Source organism: Perognathus longimembris, chromosome 22 (genome assembly GCF_023159225.1).
Source record: "Perognathus longimembris pacificus isolate PPM17 chromosome 22, ASM2315922v1, whole genome shotgun sequence".
Lineage (NCBI taxonomy): Eukaryota > Metazoa > Chordata > Mammalia > Rodentia > Heteromyidae > Perognathus > Perognathus longimembris.
The window spans coordinates 35317585-35325281 of record NC_063182.1 but is presented as its reverse complement, the minus strand read 5'-3'; positions in this window follow the sequence as shown (position 1 = coordinate 35325281).

The following is a 7697-nucleotide window of genomic DNA, read 5'->3' as shown; positions in this document are numbered from 1 at the left end:
CTATTTATCTGAATATTGCTAGATGATGTAGCAAGAATTGTGGAATAGAACAAGTTTAGGAAGTGCTGACTGAGGAAGAAAAGTGGGAGAATAAGATCAAATCTGACCCCGTTTGGAAGAATGAAATGAAAAAGAGAAGAAAAGGTAGCACCCTGAATCCAGCAGAGCTTCCAGTTGCACTGGTAACTCCCCAGGTAGTGGAAGAGGAACCAACCACAATTGCACTCACGTGTCTATGACCCTTCACAACAAAAGGGTTACCTGTGAAAATCACAGTTGTGTAAATGTGTCAATGACCTAACCTGGCAGAACAGACCCAAGGAAGCAATGTCTAACAAGCAGAGAGGCAGAATGGGGGATCCTTCCAGGCTAAGCGTTTGTGATATTCTGCTCCCTGAGAACACCGACTCCCTGCCCTCCAGAGTGGCTGCCATAGGCTCTTATCTGTTGTCTCCATGTTATCTAGGGTTTCTCAATCGAAGTAAGAAATCAGGTCTTGGTAACAATAACAAATGTTGGAGGGGATGTGGCCAAAAGGGAACCCTACTTCATTGTTGGTGGGAATGTAAACTGGTTCAGCCACTCTGGAAAGCAGTATGGAGATTTCTCAGAAGGCTAAACATAGAGCTCCTCTATGACCCAGCAGCCCCTCTTTTGGGTATCTACCCAAAAGAACACAAACAAAATCACACTAAAGCCACCAGCACAACTATGCTCATTGCAGCACAATGTGTCATCGCTAAAATATTGAACCAACCCAGATGCCCCTCAGTAGACGAATGAATCAGGAAAATGTGGTACATAAACACAATGGAATTCTATGCCTCTATCAGAAAGAATTACATTGTCCCATTCATAAGGAAATTGAAAGACTTGGAAAAAATTATACTAAGTGAAGTGAGCCAGACCCAAAGAAACATGGACTCTATGGCCTCCCTTATAGGGAATAATTAGCACAGGTTTAGGCTAGTCACAGCACAGGGTCACAAGAGCCCAATAGCTATGCCCTTATGAACACATAAGATGATGCTAAGTGAAATGAACTCATGTTATGGAAATGAGTGATATATCACTGTTGTAATTACTTTCAAAATGCCATGTGAAACCGTAGCTTCTATTGTTGATGATCCTCTTGTATCCCCTTCCTGTGGTTGTACCTGCACTATCACTGTATCTTACCTGAGTACAGTGGAAACTGTGTATACTGGTATTAGAAGTAGGAAAGTAAAAGGGAATACCAAAATTGAGAGACACAGGATAAAAAGACAAATGACTACAAAGCAATGCTTGCAAAACTGTTTGGAATAAACCAACTGAACAACTCATGTGGGGAGAGGGAAAGGGGGAGGGGGGAGGGGGCAATGAGGAAGGAGGTAACAAACAGTACAAGAAATATATGCACTGCCTTACGTATGAAACTGTAACCTCTCTGTACATCACTTTGACAATAAAAAAATAAAATTAAAAAAAAGAAATCAGGTCTTGAGAGTTCAAAGAAAGGTGATAGCCTGTGATTACTGTGTGAGGTATTTTTTATTGAATAGGGCTTTCTCAATAAGAATTTTAATATGAATTCAATAGTGCTACATTAACAATTCCTCCAAAATATTACCAAGTTCATCATTTTTGTTATCCTAATTGACTTGTCAGCTTTTATCTTCTCAAGTTACTTTACAGGATTCTGCATTTTTTCAAAAGTTCTTCGTAAATTCTCTAAATAACTTATGTCCAAACCAGAACTCAGCCATTATCCTCAGTAATCTAATGATAATGAACAGGGGAGAATAGTTTTTCATTTATTGTTCCTGTATAGATAGGATAGGAACAAAGAAGGGACAATTCAAAGCATGTAGTTTTCTAGGGAGCCAATCCAGTTTATTTTTTAATTCTTCAACTAATTTCACAAGTATTCTTCTCGTACAAATTCTAATAACACAAGCGAAACTCTCCTATTACCGTAATAGTTGGTTCCATTCCCTGCTTTGGATGTATCCATTGCTTCTACTTTAGTGTTTATCTTTCCAATACATTTTCCCTGTGTTTAACAAACTGTGAGTTTTGTTATACATTATGATACATCATCCAAGTATTCTTTAACGGATATTCTTTCCTAATTCAATGTCTTTGAGATATAATATGTTGATATGCAATGGCCTACCTCCTTCTTTTTAGTGTAACATTTCATTTGTATCAGGCTAGCACTAGCTGCTTGAAGAAGTAAGCCCACAAATGCTAAGGGCTACAGTCCTGGAAGTTTGTGTCTTAGACGCAGGTACTGCCAGCAGGTGGGTCAGCAGGCCAGTTTTCCTATTAAGAAACCCACACTCCTTCCACGTAACTCCAGGCCATCTGCGATGGAGTTGTGATTGTCTCCTTCCAGTCAGCAACTGAACCTAGAGAGGGTACACCTACCTTTTCTAAATGTCCTGGTCTAGAAAGGACCCACATTGCTTTCATTAATCTAGTACTAATGAGTTCAAAGGGAGACTGGGAAAGTCTTAATTTTTCTGCCACTGACAATTTGCCTCTAGTTTTCTTCTGGTAAGTACTGTTCCAGTGAATGCTTTTATGCCTGCTTTTGTAAGGATGTGGATATCTATGTTTTCTAATGTAAAAAGAGAGATGTCATGCATTCCTATAATCCCAGCACTTGAGCAACCTGGGTTGCATGGTGAGAACTTATCTAAAACAAAAACAAAACAAGGACTGGAGATATAGCCCAATGGTAGAGCTTGGTAATATACAAAAGGCCCTACATTCAATGCCTAGCACTGCAAAACAGAAAAGAAGACATAATTTATATGTATTATTGTGACGAGAATGTGCACATGGAAATTAAGCCGCACTCCCCTGTTTACTGCAGCACGCTTCACAATAGCCAAGATGCAAAGTCAACCAAGTTACCCAGCAAACGATGAATGCATAAGGAAAAGATTAACTATCTGTGATGAAATATTTTTTCAGCCATTAAACAAGATTAAGGTCCACTTAAGCTTGGCTACCTCAGGAGGAGAGTTAGGAAGATCAATATTCAGGTTAGCCGAGGCAAAAGTGTAAACCCTATCTAAGAAAATCAACACAAGAAGGTCAGGGGTACAGGCCAAGCTCTTGCCTAGCAAGCATGAGGCCCTGAGTTTAAAACCCCAGCAGCACCAGAAACAAACAAACAAAAGACTGAACTCTGGTCATTTGCAGCAACACGCATAGAACCGCAGAACCTCACATTCAGTAAAATAATCGAAGCACAGAAAGGCAAATACTTCGTGTTTGAATTCCTTTTTGGAAAGTAAAAGCAGTGATCTCATAGAAGAGGACAGAAAAGTAGACTAGAAGGACCGTGGGCAGGGGACGAGGAACGGAACTGGTGAGGTAGGAAGAAGGAGTTCCCAAGCTCTGTTGCTCACACAGAAGCGTAGCCCTAGCCTGCGACTGTGTGTGATGCAGTTCCAAATAACCAGCAGAGTTTCTAATGTATAGAAATGATAAACAGTTGAGGATAAAGAATGCTAATTGCATGGATTAAATCATTGCATATTGTATACATGTGTCAAATTACTGTACCATGGCCAATAAATGTGCTCATATTTCATGTCAATTAGAAGTTTTACCAAGAACATCTACATGTTTACGTTAACAAGGCCTGCCAGAGTGCTTTCCAGAAAAGACTATCCAAATGCATATTCCACCAACAATGTGTGGCTACTCCATGATCCGCTAATGGGAGCTGTTGTCGATCATTTACATTTCTCCAGTATGATAAAGAAGCCTGGTATCTAATTGCTCTCATTGCGTGTTCAAGATTTCATGATGCTGTACATCCTTAAAAATGTGGGCAGTATCTATGTGTATGTATGTATCTGTGAAATATTATTCATAACCTCTTGCAACTCTTCTGATTGCTAATGGAGCAAGTGCTCACATGGAACTATTTCAGTGCTCTTTAGCTGAGACCATAAGACGTGGATCCAGTGTATCCACGTTATAGAATAGGATGTGAGGAAGCAAAGTCAAGACTTCCAGAGTCAATGCTAGGTATGGACGGCCTTGCCTTCAGTCTGTGAAAGACTTGGGAAGGGAAAGGCTAGAGATGTTAGAAAGGAATCTGGGGGGAAAGTAAGGAGGAGGTGGAAGATACGTTTCTCTTGATCAAAGCTGTTGCCCCCAAATCAATGCAGCTGCTGTCTGCCTCACTCCTGTGTCCTGTTTGGTAAAAGAGGAATTGAAGCAAGAGGCAAAACAGAGTGAAAGTGATAGGAGCTTCCATTAGGGAGAGAACACGAGAGGAATCTGTCAGGTCTGACCACTCACTTCTACCTGCAAAACAAAGACAACGATGGCGGGGAAGAGAAAGGAGACTTTATTCCGTGACCAGGGCATGCCAGAGGAAGACAGCACTTCCGCCCATCTTCAGCTATCTTCTAGAGTACGGCATTATGCTCCAGTCAGGAATGAGTTAGCGGTGGGAAGCAAAAGGAATGCATTCACGGTCCTAGCTTGTGGGTGACTCAGCTGGTCATTATCTCAGTGATGGTGCCCCAAGGCTTTCAGTGAAGCTGTTTTTACTGCCGTATTGAGGGGAACAATCGGATTCCCCCTAAAGGATTCCTCCTGCCCCAGGGCGCAGCCTCATCATTACAGGTAATTGACCTCCTTTGGGGGTGATCGTTCTGCAAGGCTATGCTGTTCCTAAGATGGGCGTTTGGGTGCCCTATCATAAAGATGCTAACCATCAGTCCTATCTTTGCCGGAACCCAAGGTGATTGCAAGGTGACTGTAGAGAAGAAAATGACAGCAGGGAAAGCAATACGAAACGGAAGCAGGAATGCCGTGTTTTCATTCCGCGTTGCGTGTGTGTGTGAGAGACGAAGTAAGAAGTCAGTGCTCAGCCTTTAGGGGGTGAGTATCCATTGGGATTGCCTATGCGGAATTCCTCTCCTTGATTGTAGTCTATGGGTTGAGGTTGGTTGCCGGTGAATGCTCATGTTTTAATTCGAGCATAGTGTTTTCTCTCAGAAACCTGTGATCTCTTGCACGTTGGTAGCTCACCAACGTAGCTAGCCTGTAATCCTAGCTATTCAGGAGGCTGAGATCTGAGGATCGAAGTTTGAAGCCAGCCTGGGCAGGAAAGTCTGTGAGACTCTTATGCACAAAAAAAAAAAAAAAGAAAGAAAGAAAGAGAAGGAAAAAGATGTGGAGCGGTGACTCAAGTGGTAGAGGAGGAAAACTCAAGAACAGCACCCAGGACACACACACACACACACACACACACACACACACACACACACACACGAGAATTCAATGAGCATGGCTTGTGTCTCTCTCTACTATCTAACATGTTTCCCTTCTAGGAGTGGAGGCCTTGAAGAATTGTCCATTTTAGAATTCCTTTGCCTGCCTCCCCTGGTGATGGCTAGCTCCTATCTATAAAAGGCCAAGGACATGGTCTTAATAGAAATCTCCTTCCCAGTGCATAACCCTGTCTTTGAGCCATGTCTTCTGGAGCTTGGAGACAAAGAGGCAAAAAGTCTAGATGACTCATAAAAAACAAATCTAAACAGAAATCTAAACACCTTTTTGCTTTTTTAAGATTTACTTTATTGTTACGATAGAAGCAATGTACAGAGGGTTGCAATTACATGAGTCAGGTAATGAGTACATTTCTATTCGTCCAGTGTCATCTGTTCCCTTATTCGCCCCCAGTCCCTTCCTCCGTCCCCACCCACGAGCTGTATAGTTCACGTTCGTCGATGGCCAGTGAGCTCCACGGCTGTACTTTTCCACCCTTTCTCCCTCTCTTCCTGCGCCCTCTCCCTTGCCCTCCGGAAGATGTATGTGAATGAACCATACATAAGGGAGAGAACACAATCATCAAATACTAAAAACTGTTTAAAAAGTCCTTTGCTAAGCACTTTTTAATGAAAAGATGAACGTGTGATTTTTTCCCCTAGACCTGGAGTCATCCGTGCAAAAAGAAAGCCTGGTGAGAGTTTGTTTCACCCCATCCGGAAGACCATGTTGGAGGGGGAGGGGCTAACGCAACCTCAGTTGAAAGAAGCGTGAAGTGCATCGCTCCTGCATCATGGCTCCGGAAGGGCTAACTCGTGCTTTGCTTCAAGCATCCATTTTACATTCTAAGGTGAGCCAGGGGAGCAGCCCCCGGTGATGGAGCAGATGAAATCCCTAAGACTCTCCGCGTGTGTCCTGTACTGTGCAGATCGCACGATCCGTTGGTATCCGGCAACTAACAGCATATACAGCAAATACATCTCTTACATCCCAACTGTTGTAGGGGATTCAGCCCCACATTCTTGTTTAACAGGTCAGGTCTAGCCACCACACCCAAGAAGCCAAATAAAGAGACCGATGATGGTGAAGGGTAGGGAAAGGAGATGCAAACACAAGCCCGCTGCGGGGAGAGGAAGCATTCCAACCCACCTTCTCCATCAGACGTTTATTTGCTTCAGCTTAAAGAGGAGGAAGAACTGGTAGAAAGAGAGGTAGGCATACTTATGAAATCATCTCAGGTCAAGTACATTAGTGGTGGTAGCAAGAGGTGGTTTGGTAGCTGTCTGTGAAGTAGAGCCTTCTTTTAATAAGTTTCACTGAGTCCCAGCAGGTAGTCCGGGTCTCCTGTCTTTCCTAGATTCCAGGATTGCTGCCAAGTGATAGTGGGAGAGAATGCTGACAACAAAGGACACAGGTACAAAGCGATGATGGGGACGCCCAGCTTCTCTCCTGCTCTCAGCTCCTCGGTGGGCCCGAGGAAGGGGTCAGTGCTTTTCAGCAAATGAGGCTTTTATGTATTTATTTCACAACTCCCCCCTCATTTCAAATCGGGGTGGGGGGGGCCCATACATGAGAGTAGGAACACAGAAGAGCACAGGTCGAGAACATTGGCATCATGGGAAAGTATTCATCACACACGAGCTGGTTGGGATTTCGCGAAGCTAGAGTGGCACTTGGCAAGGATTGGCGTCGCTGTGTAAGAGGATGAAGGATGGCAGAGAGCAACGCGTAGCTGATGCTCTCAGGGAGAGAGAGGAATAAACCGTGCTACTATCTCAGACAATGCTTTCTGCCTGACTACTGCTAGGTTTTCTGAAAATGGAGAAAAATAATGACCCACAATAATGACCTACCAGACTGGAATTCTCATGAAACTACACTATCGGTGATTATCTGTCTGTCTACATTGGCAAACTTTTCAGATTGACATTGCATATCTTGCAATGAGCTAACACATTTTGACTGCTGAGACATGGGTCTGGCAGAGGGTAAATGCTCAGTAAGTAACAGCATTGTTGACGTTGCTGTCATAACTGTTAAAAGTAACCAGCTTCTGTGTATATGAAAATGAAAATTGTCCCCTGGGTGATTTTGGTTAACACTTCCATAGTCACCCAGGTATGATGGTATTTTAAAATTACCTTAGTCCCTTGAAGAGTATAAATTACATGTGTAATCGTGTGCGTGCGTGTGTGTGTGTTGTGCACGCATACCCAAAGTTTCAAAGAAAAATTGCAACAGAAATAAATGAAATACAAATAAACAAAAGTTAATGATCACAAGAGAACCTATATCTCTTCCAGGTAGAAGCCACTGTATTTTCTGTGAAAACCAGGTGTTGATGTTAACATTACACCTCAAAGCTATCTATTCTTTCCTAGTAATGGTGCCATGAAACAGGAATGAAGGAG